At 32.6% G+C, this 17,839-nt stretch overlaps 1 long non-coding RNA gene across 1 annotated transcript; it reads left to right on the top strand.

Moving 5' to 3' along the window:
- The first annotated feature begins 606 nt into the window (after nt 1-606).
- Nucleotides 607-3,589, top strand: LOC134229581 (uncharacterized). Its single transcript, XR_009984206.1, has 4 exons — nt 607-751; nt 1,076-1,180; nt 1,477-1,638; nt 2,881-3,589. It is a non-coding gene; the product is annotated as an uncharacterized LOC134229581 (long non-coding RNA).
- Nucleotides 3,590-17,839: the final 14,250 nt, after the last annotated feature.

Below are 17,839 nucleotides of genomic sequence, written 5' to 3' on the forward strand. Positions count from 1 at the left end.
CGTTTATTTCTGTGTTGAAATAGGGAAAACAAAATAAAGCTGGTAAAAGTAGAGAAAATTTCCTTTCCAACAAGCCCTTATAGGCCTTCTTACGCTCAGTATTTTCTTTATTACGATAATTTGAATTTGTGACCTTAGCATAGTTTTTTATGGAAAAATCGGTCAATATTTACATGTAACGTCAAGGTCGACATTGTTGCGTCTTACTCGAAACAACAAATTCTTTTATAAGACTTTTTTCACCATTTAAATATATTTTTACTGAAATAAATGCATAAAACAAAAAAAAAACAAAAATAGATTTCAAAAAACAAATTATACTTTCGTTCTGCCTTTTGTGTTCAGTGAATATTGATTTATTCATCTACATGTAGGCCCTAATGATGTATTTTTCATGAAGTGATATACAATATTGATAAAAATTGTAGATTTCCAAAACGTCGATCTTTACTAAAAAAAAATAAATCAGATTTTTAATATTGTTGTTATCTTGTTATACTGTATACTTATTAATTTGCAATTTAATTAGATCTATATTTTAACAATACAAAAACTCGTATAAAATTTATAAATAAATACGACTCATCACTGTATGAGTTGATACGAATTGAAATAAACACGTGTTTCCGCTGTGATAGCTGTAAACAAAAACATGATCCGAAATCTGAACTTCAATTTTCATGATTATTTCACGACGAAGATCCTCACATCAATGAATCAAATAATACGGACATGCCTTTGGTATTAGCAGGTGAGAATACGTGTATATTGACTGAAAAATCAGAAAAGTTTAAGATTAAAACGCATTAGTTTACGTTCAAAAGAAAACTAAATGTACACATGTACTAGATCTTTATGTTTCAGTGTGCGTGTTTCGTATCGTCTAGCCAATTTTGCATTGTTTTTGAACTGTGATGCTTTTGACAATCACTCGTAAGTTAAAAGTAAAATCAAAGTTGTCATAATAATGGATAGTTGTTTTCAGTATCAATGTACCAGTGTGTAGTTGTCATAATAATGGATAGTTGTTTTCAGCATCAATGTACCATGTACAACTTTCACATTGAAATTTTAGGGTGCTTTCACCATATGCAACAATACTTTCATCTGTGAATACCCACTTTCTAAGCCCACCATGAACTACGAAGGTCAATTAATATGTAAGGACACCAATGAACAGGTAAATTTTTGTTTTGGTATTGAAAATTTCTGTATTTCTAAAATTTCAAAAAATAAAGTCTCATGATATCGCATTCATACAAGTTTATAAACATTTGATTTATATTTTGAAAAATAAGTGTTTTAAACACATAATACTTATGATGCTTGATTTTTCATTCAGACACATTATTTAAACATGTAATATCTATCTGAATGAATGCCAAGATATGGAACAAGCTGTTTTTATAGACTGTTGTTGTATTTCCAATCTGCATAAAGTATGTGATAAGCATTTCCATTTTCTCAATTTTTCAGACACTTTCCAATTATGGTACATCATATACATGGGTGGTCAAACTCACTGGATTGTTTATCAACACTCCCATGCTCACGAACAGCCTTGCCCCAGGAATTTTGCCCTGAAGTAACATTGCAGTCTATTGTCTCCTTTTTTTTTACAACCTGGCAGCCATGCAGGTATGAAATCTATGAAAGCCATGAAGGGACATAGAATTTTTAAAATTTATAAATTTAAAGTAATCCGAGTTCTTGATTTATACAATCCGTTCTCTAGGATTGACAATCTGTTTTAACAAATTGCCAATTCATTCTCACAGATTATCAATTCGTTCCCTCAAATTACACAATCCGTTATCTCAGATTGTATAATTCATTCTCTTAGTTTAAATGATTTATTCCCTCGGAATATAAACCCTTCCCATGATTTTGTTTAAATTATTTATCTGTACATATTGGATATGGTAATACATGTTTAAAAAATAGAATATTGTAGTATTTTACATCCTAACTTTTATTACATATTACGGTCCAAAATGAGAAAAATACATGAACATTTTCAAATCCATGTGCTAGTACTGATATTTGTACAACAAAAAATCTTAGAGGTTTTTGTGTTACTTGTATATTAGAATAATTGAAAGTCCTAGATAGTAAAAGTGAATATGGGTCCTGTGTAATCATAATATTTCTAAAATAAATATACGTTGAATTAGTTATGAAAGTGGTTGGAAACGACCGGTTGCTGAAACAAAATAAATAGAACGCACTTATTGATTAAAATGGTTGGATGTATCTGTACATATATGTAATGAAATTCAAGAGCACAGATTTCCCAAATCATAAGACTGACGTTGTAACAAATCGAGATGTTGAATTATCAATCTGTGAAAACAAATTACCGGTATGTAATTTGAGATCTCAAATTATGAATCAAGGGGGCAAATTAGTAATCCTTAAGATCGGATTGTGTAATTTGAGATCTCATATTATAAATCGAGGGAACAATTTAGTAATACATGGGATTGGATTGTCTAATTTGATTCGATATCATTTTTTACTTTTTTGAAAAATTTACGTGTCCCTTCCTGGCTTTCGTAGCAATCTAATGCCAAATTTTTTTTTACATGTTGCGATAGCGTAAACAGAGGTCTGGCTTTAGTCAGATTGCCATATATGCTATTTGTTTTACTTCAGTAATTTTACCATGATGGTTTACTACAAGGTTGTTGAATTATCAGTCCTGATACATTGACTTAACAATATCATTTAACTACTTGGATCACATAATAAATACAATTTTAATTTTAAAAGGAAAATCAAATAAATGTAGTAATTTTAGCATTCTTAATTTTATTTATAAATATAAATTTATATACACAATGACATGTATCTGTTTCAAAATACTTAAATCTTTTACAGGATAGAAGCTGATCACTTGTACTTGACAGCAAATAATAATGGACAAGTCAAAGAATTTCCTCCAGTCTCACAGAGAAATGACAGTTGATAAAAGAATGGTGGACACAAAGTAAAAGTGCTCTTCAACATTTTGTTGAAGATTTCAGTCTGATTTGGAATTCATCTTGCAATATTTCTGGATTTGTATATTTGGATATAAGCGTCAAATTTTCAACTTATTGACTAAACAGTTTTGCGTTAAATATTGCCAATGCTATCTATTATTATTATTTCCCTCCAAGTTAACATGTCAAGTCTTGATTGTACCCCTTAAGCTCTGTTATACCAGAAAAATCTTGTAATGAAATCATTTAGTTTTTTTTTTCCTTGTTTGATTAAATCCATGAAAATAAAGATTATTTTTGATGGCATCAAGAGAATGGATTTCTTGTTTAACAAAAAGATAGTATACATGTTTTGCTAGGGCTTTGTAAGAAGCAGACCAGAATTCTTTGCTTGCAAATTTTGTCGTTCGCCATTTTTATTAATTACATCAACTATTAGATGATTTATCCATGTTTGAAGCATTTCAAAATTGATATTTACTTACAGTTTAAAGCAGAATTCTGTACTGATATGACCTTGACCCCCTGAAGAACAAGAGTGTCAAGGTCAATTTTTAATACAAAAATTTTCTTTCATCTTTATGACCCATATCTTACAAACAATATGATGAAATATACAAAAAGTGTCTAGAATGTGTCCAGAATGTGAAATAACAATCATGTATATAGCCAAAAAAAACTTTCAAATGATGTTGCTTAGCAACCACTTAAAGGTCATTAAACAGATATTTGAACTAAAATGATGCATGGATATTGCAGTTCTGATCCCTTCTTGAGAGTATATTCAGAATTTTCCATTTCAGCATCCATTGTGTAAAATTATGGCAAGAATATTGAAAAGTGTTGAAAAAAATTGATGAAACCTTTGCACTTATTTGACCTTTGACCTCCTAAAAATAGTTCTAATGAGGTCAAACTTTAAGACAATTTATCTGTTGTATGTCCCTTGTAATTTTATGACCTCACATCTAACTTTTATATGTGCTGGGATGCATAAATGTGTCTAGGATGAGTAAAAAATGAAAATTTCTGCCCGAAAATTAAAGAATTCTGCGTTGCTTAGCAACCCCTTTTAAGTAGTTATATGCAGAATTGAAAAAAAAGTTTATGTGTTTTATGTAGTACAGTATAATGCTCTTTTGTGGGTATATCCCAAATTTCCTATTTCAACATGCATCATACTTAATATTTAGCTTAAAGATGAAAAAGTATCAAAAAATCCCATAAAATTTTGCACTTAATTGACCTTTGACCTCAATTTTTACTAATAAGGTCAGTGGTTGAGTATCTAAACAGTCATAAAATATCATCTGTAAGACATTTCCTACAAAATGGTATGCATTATGCCTAGCTTTCCCCTTGGATAAAAAAGTTAGAAATAATTTAATAATGCCATGTCAAAAGGCCTCCAAAATCACGTAAAATGCGCCGGAAGAGAAAGGGTTAAAGCATTTAGTCCAAAAGTATCTAAAAAAATCACTCAATTAAGTGTATATTTAATTTCACTCGTTCAAAATGCACGCACGTGCGTGCATGATGACCATACCCTCTTGTAGGAGGCCTTTATATCTATCTATGTTCTAAATCCCGTCCTGTTAGGTTGAAAACCAAGGGGATTATAGCCATTTCAGATTGCAGCACACGTGCATCCACGTGATTTCAAGAATCTTTTTCTATTTCATATTGTAGGATATTTCATATTGTAGGATATCCTAATGCATGACAATGTTCTAAATTTCAAAGCATTTCGTCAAAAAACAAAGGAGATATAGCCATTTAAAGTTTCAGCCAATCAGATTGCAGCACATGTGCATGCGCGTGATTTCTTGAAATTTTTTGTATATCATATTGCAGGATATCCTAATGCGTGACTATGTTTTAAATTTCAAAGCATTTCGTCAAAAAACAAAGGAGATATAGCCATTTAAAGTTTCAGCCAATCAGATTGCAGCGCACGTGCATGCGCGTGATTTCATGTAACTTTTTCCATATTATATTGTAGGATATCCTAATTCATGATAATGTTTAAAATTTCAAAGCATTTCGTCGAAAAATAAAAGAGATATTGAGATTTTTGTTTCAGCCAATCAGAGCGAAGCGCACGTGCATGCGCGTGAGTTCTTGCTAATTTGACAGTGTCACATTATCTACAGTATTAATTTATCTTTATATAATGAGTTTCAAATCATTTCATCAAAAAATGTAAAAGTAATAGCTATATTAAGTATATCAGTCAATTCACTCATTTCACGCGCACGCACGTGCATGCGTATGCGCGCAAAATGACCTTCGTTCCGCACACCTACACTACACACCTATTAACCCTAAAAAGGTTTTAGCTTAGTTGGGTGAACAGTTTCTGAGAACACTCGCGGACAAAAAAGTACCGGAGAACAAATAAGAAAAAAAATAATAATAATAAGAAACAGAGTAAAAACAATATGTTCCCAAACTCCGTTTGGGGAACATAATAATAATAATAAGAAACAGAGTAAAAACAATATGTTCCCCAACTTCGTTTGGGGAACATAACTAGTGCTAATTGTAACGGGGACCGTTACAGATGTTCCCCAAACGCTCCCCAACTCCCTTTTGGTGCCATATTCCCTGTAATCTCTCTTAAATAAGAAATACTTTATGGAATTTGGACTTAATCAAGTTCTTCCCAGAAAAAAACAAAATATATTTAAAAATAGGCATTGCGTGTTCATGTTCGTAACGACCATATTATCTTGTCTACACTATCTAAAATTTTAATATACTTAATATCAAAGCATTTAATCCAAAAGTATTAAAAAATACACTCATTCGAGGGTATTTTTAATTTTACTCATTTCACGTGCATGCACGTGCATAATGACTACACCTTCTTGTAGGAGTTCTTTATATTTATCTTTGTTCTAAATCCCATCCTGTTTGGTTGGAAAACAAGGGAGTTATAGCCATTTGAAGTTTCAGCCAATCAGATTGCAGCACACATGCATGCGCGTGATTTCATAAATTTTTATCTTTATCGTTTTGAAGGATATCTAAATGAATGACTATATTCTAAAATTCCAAACATTTCGTAAAAAAACAAAGGAGATATAGCCATTTAAAGTTTCAGCCAATCAGATTGCAGCACACGTGCATGCGCGTGATTTCATGAATTTTTTTCTATATCATATTTTAGGATATCCTAATGCATGACTAAAGGAGATATAGCCATTTAAATTTTCAGCCAATCAGATTGCAGCACGCGCGCATGCGCATCCTTTCATGAAAATTTTTATATATCATGCTGTAGATCTTCATAATGTAGGACTATGTTCAAAATTTCAAAAGATTATGACAAGAAACAAGAAAGATATTGAGACTTTAGTTTCAGCCAATCAGAGCAAAGCGCACGTGCATGCGCGTGAGATCTTGCTATTTTGACCATGCCATCTTGTCTATACTACTAATATATCCTTACATTATGAGTTTCAAAAAAATTCATCAAAAAAAAGAAAAGTTACAGCAATATCCATTATATTGGTCATTTTTCGTGTTGCACGTGCGCGCTCTTGCAAGCACGTGCGCTCAAAATGACCTTTGTTCGGCAAATCTACATAACATGTCTACTGACCCTAAAAACATTTTACCTTAGTCGGATGTGTAGTTTACAAGATCACTGGTGGACAAAATTTTCCCAGGAAGAAGAAAAATAATAATAACTAGATGCGTTCTTGTTGCTAGAGCAACAAGCGGTCTTCCGACCGACTTTTCGTTAGAGATCTAAGCTGCCTCATCCCATTTCAGAATTTTTTTTTGGTTTAAGTTCATTTACAGCAGTCTCTCAACATATATCATGATTACTACAGGTAAACCTCAAAATATCTTTAAATATAGCTTTTAAAAATCGGCAAAATATTTTATACATGTTATAAAAGTGAGAAAAGGCATTTGCAATTGAAAAATTACAGAAACAAAGAAAAAATTTGGGAACGCCCACGGCGGGATTCGAACCCCCCACAGTGGGACAAAGTTTGGTTCGGTCATATCTTTTCAATATATGCACGCATCAAGACACGGAACACATATTTAGAATTCTCATTAGACATGCTATAAACCCTGTAAATCCTAAAGAAAAATATCGAAAAACAAAAAAAATTGAAAAATGGGACTTTTTGAATTCACTTCCGTTTGCGACCGGAAGAGCCGACGACGAAAAATAAAGGTCGTTGTTCAGATTGGAGTTCGATGTTCTATTTCCTCAGTGAGTTTCACTTTCATATCTTCAGCCGTTCTCGAGAAAACTGCTGGACAAATTGCCTTTTAAAAAAAACAAAAATTCTCCAAAATCGCGAACGAAAGTGAATTTTGAAAAAATGAAAAACACGTCTGGAGATATTCTCATGATGCATCATCCCTGTAAAAATCTTTTAGATCCGTCCACGCACAGCTGAGATATCGCTCTAACTATGAAAAAAAGAAAAATAATAATAATAATAATAATAAAAAACAGACGAATAACAATAAGGTCTTCCGAAGGAAGTCGGAAGACCTTAATAATAATAAGAAACAGAGTAAAAACAATATGTTCCCCAACTTCGTTTGGGGAACATAACTAGTGCTAATTGTAACGGGAACCGTTACAGATGTTCCCCAAACGCTCCCCAACTCCCTTTTAGTTCCATATTCCCTGTAATATACTATATGTGAAAGCATTCAGTCCAAAAGTATTAAAAATCACTCATTCAAGTGTATTTTTAATTTCATTCGTTCCAAATGCACGCACGTGCGTGCACGTGCATGATGACCATACCTTCTTGTAGGACTCCCTTATATTTATTTATGTTCTGAATCCCATCCTGTTTGGTTGAAAAACAAGGGAGTTATAGCCATTTCAAGTTTCAGCCAATCAGATTGCAGCACACGTGCATGCGCTTGATTTCATGATTATTTTTCTATATCGCATTGTAGAGTATCCTAATGAATGATTATGTTTTAAATTTCAAAGCATTTCGTCAAAAAACAAAGGAGATATAGTCATTTAAAGTTTCAGCCAATCAGATTGCAGCACACGAGCATGCGCGTAATTTCTTGAAATTTTTTGTATATCATATTGCAGGGCATCCTAATGTATGACTATGTTTCAAATTTCAAAGCATTTCGACAAAAAACAAAGGCGATATAGTCATTTAAAGTGTCAGCCAATCAGATTGCAGCACACGTGCATGCGCGTGATTTCATGAAATTTTTTCTATATCATATTGTAGGATATCCTAATTCATGACTATGTTTTAAATTTCAAAGCATTTCGTCAAAAAACAGAGAAGATACTGAGATTTTTGTTTTAGCCAATCAGAGCGAAGCGCACGTGCATGCGCGTGAGTTCGTGCTAATTTGACAGTGTCACATTATGTACACTATTAATATATCCTTACTTAATGAGTTTCAAAGCATTTCATCGAAAAATATTAAAGTTATGGCTATCTTAAATATATTAGTCATTTCACTCATATCACGCGCCCGCACGTGCAGGCGTATGCGCGCAAAATGACCTTCGTTCCGCACACCTACACTACACACCTATTAACCCTAAAAAGGTTTTAGGTCAGTTGGGTGAACAGTTTCTGAGAACACTCGCGGACAAAAAAGTACCGGAGAACAAATAAGAAAAAAAATAATAATAATAATAATAAGAAACCGAGTAAAAACAATATGTTCCCAAACTCCGTTTGGGGAACATAATAAGAAACAGAGTAAAAACAATATGTTCCCAAACTCCGTTTGGGGAACATAATTAATAGTGCCTCGCTAGAGAGCTAGCTTCTCTGGTGATGCGGTCTAGTCTCCCTCTATTTCAGGCAAGTTAAGCAACGGCGAGTCTGTTTAATTCTTGGATGGGTGACCGCTTCACGTAAAATATGCATATGAATTTTGAGCAATGTCTTTAAAATTACATTTAATATTTAAATCCTACATCTGGTCAAATAGTTTTCACCTACACTTAACGTTTTTCCACTTGGACTGATGTGGCAGAAAAAAGAAATTACTGAGCTTTAAAATTACTTTTTATTGATGGAAACATATTTACATGTCTTTTCTAGAACAAAAGGGTATTTTCAGCCATGTCGTACTATGGCTGTATAGAAACTCGTCAAACTTACATTGCAGTTTTGATTCTAGAAACATGTCTATTTCTAGAAAATGTAGTATTCTTGAAACTGAAAGAGTCATCTGATTTCTTACATTTACCAGAAGGAGAAACACATTTGATGAACTAAAGTACTTTCAGTGGGGTATTTTTTTTTTGAATATTTGGCTTTCATCAGATCAATACATTTTGTGACTTTTTCATTGTCTTATCTTAACTGGGGTCATCCACTGAAATTAAAAGGAAAAGGTCATCACATTCATACACAAAGTCAGACAGGCTAGAATTTATGGACTTCTTCAGGGTTGAGAGCAACTTTGAACTTTAGGCTACATTGAATAGGATGCTCTTGGCCACTTGAACCTGGAATGGGGAAATTTTCAGTGATCGTACTTTCACCTTGAGGAAAAAGGGTAGTCTTTACAAATGGCTCCGATTCAGACAACACAGTTCTTTTTATTTCATAAGGGGAAAATTTTACTTAACACTTAGTTTTGTTAAGCTTTTCTTCAAAGACGTTCTATATATATATATATATATATATATATATATATATATATATATATATATATATATATATATATATATATATATATATATATATATATATATATATATATAAAAAGCACTAAAAAACCAACAACACTGTATATCCTAAATGTCGGATCTATCAAGTAGATACAAGGTCACGGATGGAAATTTATATAAAGCACTAAAAATGACCAACGACACGAACAATAAAAATTGTCAAATTTTCGGGACGCCCTGTCCCTTCCTCAGGACAAAGAAAAAAGTTAAAAAGTCATAAGAACAAAGGAAAAATAGAAACAAAAACAACTAGCACTACTACTAAGCTACTAAACACTAGATATTTACATACTTAATAAATTACATGTTGAATTCGAAATTTTTAAGAACAACAATAAAGAAAGAAATCCGGACCGCTATGAAATGCGTCCGGTCTATCGGGTATACTCGGGTGAAGTGGCACTTTTTCCTTTGTTCTTATGACTTTTTAACTTTTTTCTTTGTCCTGAGGAAGGGACAGGGCGTCCCGAAAATTTGACAATTTTTATTGTTCGTGTCGTTGGTCATTTTTAGTGCTTTATATATATATATATATATATATATATATATATATATATATATATATATATATATATATATATATATATATATATATATATATATATATATATATATATATATATATATATATATATATATATATATATATATATATATATATATATATATATATATATATATATATATATATATATATATATATATATATATATATATATATATATATATATATATATATATATATATATATATATATATATATATATATATATATATATATATATATATATATATATATATATATATATATATATATATATATATATATATATATATATATATATATATATATATATATATATATATATATATATATATATATATATATATATATATATATATATATATATATATATATATATATATATATATATATATATATATATATATATATATATATATATATATATATATATATATATATATATATATATATAGAACGCAGTTTGTGTATAAAGTTGCCACTTTCAAAGGGTAATGTTGGAAGCTTGCAGACGATTAATGTCTTCTAAAGCATTCATTGATTTTCTTGCAAAATAAACATATACTGGGGCTTTTGCAACAACCTGTTTCAAAAATGATTTTTACATTCTTGCCCATCTTTTATCTAAGACTTTATAATTAGGATTACTATAATGTGCACTTAATTCCACCGAGTACCCAAACTCCGTCTACTCTTTTGCAAAGAATTCATGCAATTTTTGATATTTGCGTTTTCCGAATTTACTTTGGTTTATTTCTACTGTTCTACCCCTCGACCCTATTTCCATTGTCTAGTTTCTGTGTTGAAAGACACCCTTCCCTCGGAAAATTTCTTCGAATCCACTATGGTATGGTCACTGCCAATACGTACTTACAGAAAATTGGAATATCATGCATCCAATAGTACGCGTGTTTCTCTATTTGTTCCCAGAGGATAACTTCCAGTTAACAAAGAGCCCTCTCTAACGGATGTTTTTATTACAGTTTCTGTTTGTACGTCGCCATACCACATCCTTTACTATATGATCTATCATCGTCTAAATGGAATGATCACTAATGGCTATAACCACACTTGTCCGAAAAATCGTTTTCCTGGCTTTTTTTTACGATTTTGATATTTTACATGAAAACGTCAGAACCGTCATTACGAAAACTGGGAATTCGCCGCCTCCAACCAGAGGTGGAATTCTCAGGTTGATTTTTGATTCTTGCAAATCGAATTAAATGCTGAATTCACATTTTATTGAAAGTTCAATACCTTTAGTACTCACAAACATCGTTTTTATGGTTCGTTTATGAGATTATATAATCCGATGAAAACATTTTATCTGACTGTCGAGATTTGTTTTTATTTCGTGCATTTTAAAATCTTGCAACTTCGGATCGGAATATGTAGTCCGAAAAATCTGACGTTTTCCTGGCTTTTTTAAGATTTTGATATTTTACATGCCAGGAAAACCTCAGATTTTCCTGGCATGTAAAATATCATAATCGTAAAAAAAACCAGGAAAACCTCAGATTTTTCGGACTACGGAATATGGATTGGTAAGTTCTTTTCATCGATATTGGTGAATTCTAGGAGCATTGTGTCATTGATAAAGTGTGATTTCTGCATCTAATTCGGTTCCCAAGTATAGAAAATCAACTCCAGGTGGAGAAATGAAATTCACAGTTTTCGTAATGGCGCAGGTTCTGACGTTTTCCTGGCATGTTAAATATCAAAATCGTGAAAAAATCAGGAAAACGTCAGATGTTTCGGACTATAACCACACGTGCTAGCCTCAAAAACTGAAAATTTTAATAATGCATTGTTTGGAACCAATCGATTAAAAGTCTTCTATTTTTGCAAATCTTGTAAATATATTACGCAAGTGGCGTAATAAGATCATGTATTTCGTGTTTACAATTTCAAATGATGTAAATTATTCTTAAAGTTTATTCAATCAAAATGCAAGGTCGAATCACGTGATAAGAACGTCAGAACGAGGACCTTCCAGGTCAGTTTTTGAAAACAAGAAAATTCTCATTAATAAACGTTTTTAATTAACATACAATTTTAGGACGCGTGACTCTTATCTGTTGGAAGAGCAAGTGCTATTTCCTAGCTGCAGAACTTACGACACAACATGCTTTGCGCACTGTTGGGTAAAATATCTCCGCTTTCCGATATTTAAGTACTACCTACTTCTAGACACGTCTTTAACCTACAGGTGTATTTTATTCACCTACCAATCCTTCACACATCACTCTACAAACCAATAAACTCTCAAATGAATGGCAGAAAATTCAGAACAAGTAAGTTTATTGGTCTGTAAAGACGACTACAAAGGATTGTGAGGTAAGCATTATATTTAGTTGATTTAGAACCTCGAGGATAAGGACGCACTGCTGGGGATAATTTCTCAGGGTCGATCAACTGTCATACCCTCTTATTTCATACAGATTCATATCTTTGCATCTGCATATATTGAGAATGCGTGGCGCAGTGGTTAGAGCGTCTGCTGTAGCGTTGCGAAGTAAGAAATTGATCCATACGCCGCAGGTTCGAATCCCACTGTGGGACGTGGAGACCGGTCATTCGGATAAGACCCTTTAAACCGGATAAGACCGTTTAAACCGAGGTCCGGTGTCGCAGTAGGTGCTGGCACGATAAAGATCCCTCCTTGCTCAATGGCTGTAAGTACCGAGTATGGGACAAAATTCGCAGCTCTCCACCGGCAAGCGAAAAATTCTCGAGGGGGGCGTTAAACAATATGCAATCAATCATAATGAGAGGAGTTCATGGCGGGTGTGACCGGTCAGTAGGGAATGCATACTCTTCCATGGCACCTGATCCCACTTGCGAAAGTTGACTCTACTACGATCTGATTTAGTTGGGTTTAAGCTTGATATATGTTCGTTATTTACACGTGTCACTACAATTCTTGCTAGGATTTCACACCTGGAAGACACTGCTTTTGGTCACTTACTGACTGTTTGACATATTACAATTATGATTAAAATCCTAGGCTTTTTATTCCTTAGGAGTATGACAGTCTCAAATTGTTTTTGTAATTTAAAAGTCAATTGATCTATTGTATATTGTTTAACGTCCTACTCGAGAACTTTTCACTCATATGGAGACGTCACCGTTTGCCGATGAAGGGCTTCAAATTTACACTTATACTCGGCACTCAGGGTCATTGAGCAGTGAGGGTTCTTTATTGTGCAAACACCCACCGTGACACGGGCGACTAGACCTATTTGAATGTAAAGTAATAGACTGCTAGAGGTATGAATGTGTGTGACCCTGAATACTTGTTTCCTTAAAGCACAAGTCTACAACTAAAGAAGAGTACTTTACATTAACTCGAGAATCATTTTTTTCTTCTAAATATTTAAAAGAGAAGAATTGAGACACATTCTTAATTTTATTAAAAAATAATTAAACATTTTGTAAAGCAAATGATCCGGAAAAATGTTGACCTGAAAATAGAAAAAAACCAATGTCACAAAACAAGCATTAATAATCATGAAGAATGAAAACCGGATACAATAAAATAGAATCATACAGCATTATTGGTTATCAAAATTTCATAATACATGTACTTGTTTATTTTATGGTTATATGTAGGTTTTTTTTTACATGTTACAAGTAACTATGTGATACTGTACTTGGAACAGACAACCGGGAATGCTCACTTCCCAAAGGCCCCTGATCGAATCTCTGTTATTTCCAAAGGTCCCTGTTTTATATGAACACCTTTCTCACATAATTGTATTATTTACAAATGAGATCTTTTTCACTCTTTGTTATCTTCACTTTTTACAAAATAATTTGCTTATAGTGACAAGTATGAAAATTTCGTGAGCATTTCTTCGCAAAGTTAAATACAGTAATGTGGTGTTTTCAAGTTAACCAACTGTTTGGCAGGTGATTTAGTACCATTTCAAGCAAGTTTAATTTAAAGTGCAATACATTTTTTTTAACATATTCAATAAAACTAATAATTAAAACAAAACGTACATGAACTTACTTAAGCGCTCCGTTGTTTTTATTTCAAAAGTCATCAACACTGTGAATGCAAAAATAAGGTTAGTTGAGACAGAAAGATAATTTATGAAAAAATATAAATGGTCAAATATCACTTCTAAAACAAAAGACACAAGGGTCGGTCACCTGAAATTAAGAATGTAAAGAATCCATGGAAGAATAAAATAAATACACTGATCGAAGACGATATGTTGTTGAAACTAAAGAGATGGGCACTATTAGAAAGTAATAGGTCACCTGTAAAACTTAGTTCAGTTATAAAAAAAAAATAACCCTCAGATCAAGAATTCAAAATACTTTGACTGATAACTCAAATATAAAGTAAATTACACTCTTCTCTCATAAGGATAAGACTTTTAACAATACCCCCTCTATAAGTAATATATACTAACGTGCAGCATCTGTCCCCACAACATGCCAGCTCACAGTATGTCTTCTTCCCATTTATTGTGCAATAGTAAGGATCGGAATCGTCACGTTTGGAGTCTGTTCTACAAAGTATTACATATATGTTCTATAGGATTCATTCACCGTAGAAAGTTATGTAATAGTAAGGGTAGGGCACTTGAACATTTCTGGTGTGTAGAAGATGCATTAGTTTTATTCAAAGTTCTTCCCGCAGGAAATGTTGAGCATTACTTGGATAAACGATACAAAAATGGATTTACAACGAAGGGAACACTTTGGTCCGTGCTCGTTCTGAGCGCCGAGGTTGGTTTTTATCCCCATGAAAAGCTTAACAGTTTCTTTTCCAGTCTTTCAAGTTAAGGTACTTGTATGTACATGTAACAATTCGTTTTTCCCTAATCTTTTCATTTCGGTACATAGGGACAGGGGGAGATCTGTCATAGACATAGTTTACATGTATTTTATACTTTTTCCATACCTCTCATTACAGATCTGTGGCTCGTTTCAATAAAAATCATGGACTAAAACTAAAATTTCACCATTCTTTATTTTTTTAGGGTCACCTAAGTAACTCAGGTGACCTATTGCTATCCCTGTTCGTCCGTCGTCGTCAGTCGTGTGTTAACATTTGAACATTTTCAGCTTCTTCTCTGAAACCACTGAACCAATTTCAACCAAATTTTGTATACAGCATCTATGGGATTGATTGATTGATTGATTGGTGTTTAACGCCGAGTCGGCAATATTTCAGCCATATTTCGGCAGGAAAATATGTTAAATGATCAGTTTTGAGAGTTTTTTGGTTGCTCTGGCGGCCCCCAGTGAGCCTACTCTTTTCCGAAAACCGGAGAAACGATCTTTTGCGTGCCAAGGGGGTTGTTATCCTTGGTAAAGGGGAACAAAAAATGTGAATTTCATGATCCCTGCCCCCCCCCCCCTGGGGCCTGAAGGGTGGGGCCAAAACCACTAAAATTAATGAAATCTTTAAAAACCTCTTCTTTACTCCTGGACATCAAGCAGGGAAACTCTCTGAAAGTAAATTAAAGCTTTGAAATCTGCTCTTTGGTATTAATCAACCATTTATGATGAAATAAAATTAATGATAAAATTTCCAAAACTTTTAAATATGTGGCTCCAGGGTCAGTGGTTCCTTTAGGGTGGGATGCACAACACTGGTTATCAAGTGAATGTGCATTTTCTCTTTGTTACTGTGATCTACCTCTGAGTATTAAGTAAATAGCGTAAGCATGCCAAGTTTTTAATTATGATAAACAATGGTGTCTCTTTCAAAATTGTTAATTTCATGGCCTCTGGATACACAAACCAAATTCAACTACTGGAAAGTTGTTACATGATACTCAGGTAACCTATAAGGCCCGTGGGCCTCTTGTTTAATCTAATAAAGATATTTCTTTTCTAAGTAATAATGTACAATTTATAGTTATACAATATAAATCTAATGTAATATAGAAAGAAGATTTTCCCGTTTTACAGTTGAGATATTTGGTGTATGGGGAAAATTTTTAATCTGATATGTGGTCCTTAGATTCTTTGTGAAAAATACCACTGACAGCTGCGTTCCTAATCAGCAATCGGCTCATCCTAGAGCAGACACCTTCAAGGTATCACACCGGTAATTGACCAATCAAAATGAACTTAGTCAAATGTAGGTCCATATATATAAAATTGATTTTCTTTTCTTTTGAGACGTTTTTCTATTTTCTTTCATGCCATTTTTACAACTTTGGTACCTGTGCCTAGTAAAATTTATGTACTTTGTGAATAAATAAAGGTTTTTGACAGGAACTATTTTTTTCATGGCATAGGAGGCTACTTCCTGTAGTGCACTCGAGGTGTTTATAAACACAGTGAAAACACGTGGATTTGAGGGTAGCCCTGTTTGCAGATGGAAAAAGTCCGAAAATGCCGTGTGGGTACCCTGTTTTTTGGTGTCAGCTAATGTGACAGGTAATGTTTAACACCTCCTGCTAAATATTTTTTCATGTAAACAAATACCTGATTTTTAACGATTTTTTATTCTATATAGAATTATATAGTGAAAACAATTACCGGTGTGATACCTTGAAGGTGATTATGAAAAATCATTTTAACCCTTATTTAAGACATTTTTCATTTTTAAAAGGCATATTTCAACAAAATATGTGATTTTATTAACTTTTTGATTGAAAACACACAATTTTAAAATTAGAATTAGAATTTACATTATTTTTCACAGATTTCTGTGTAAAAATTAACAATAGGTTATTTTTTACACTCAATACTTTAAAATATGACTAAAAAGGTAGCATTATGCATCTAAAATGTGGAAAGAAGTCAGAGAATAATGTTTTTTCATTTTATATGACTTAACATTATTTGCACCAGCTGACCGCAGTCAATTATAGTGTCTACAGACTTTGCGGTAAAGGGTGTTAAAGCTGATTTTTCAAGAATAGACTAATTCTAGGTTTGCGAATGAATTTTTAGCACAAGCGACAACTGCGATAAAATGTAAACAAGTAAAATATGTTCTCACAGAATGATAATTTCTACAGACACATGATTTATTTTAATTTATTCAGACCTCCAGTGATACATATATCACTGCATTGGAAGAACAGAAATAATGAAATGAGTCAGATCTGTCTAATAAACTTAATACATAAGCTACATAAGTAAAATTCATTAAGAATTTTTCATAGGAAGGAAGGTTATGACCAAAAAATCCTGAAATACTGTCAGGGTCTGCATGATAATACTTATTCTGAGTTCTAACCATGCATCATACATGTAGTGCAGATTGTCACTTAGGACCATGGCATGCCTCTTGTGGTTTTTAGGACTTTATTCATGCTTTCGCAGCTGACATTCATGTTTTTTCAGTTTGTCGGAGACTGTTTTTTGTTATTTTTTCATTTATATGTAGGTGTTGACTGTCACTTTTGAATTAAGTTTCAGTCAGTGATGCTTATATGAACATGATCTATTAAGTATATCATTGTACTGAAATATTAATAAATTCCAAATTGAACTGATGAAGAAATTTGGCATATTTACATAATTAAAATATCAGAATAACTATAATTCAGCTAATAAGGTGTACCTTTCTTCTCAAATCAATTCCTATAGATTTTATCAGCAGTTTTTGTACACCCACCCACC

Source organism: Saccostrea cucullata, unplaced genomic scaffold (assembly GCF_032062105.1).
Source record: "Saccostrea cucullata isolate Sc308-1 unplaced genomic scaffold, CSIRO_AGI_Scuc_v1 ctg7941, whole genome shotgun sequence".
NCBI classification, from domain to species: Eukaryota; Metazoa; Mollusca; class Bivalvia; order Ostreida; family Ostreidae; genus Saccostrea; species Saccostrea cuccullata.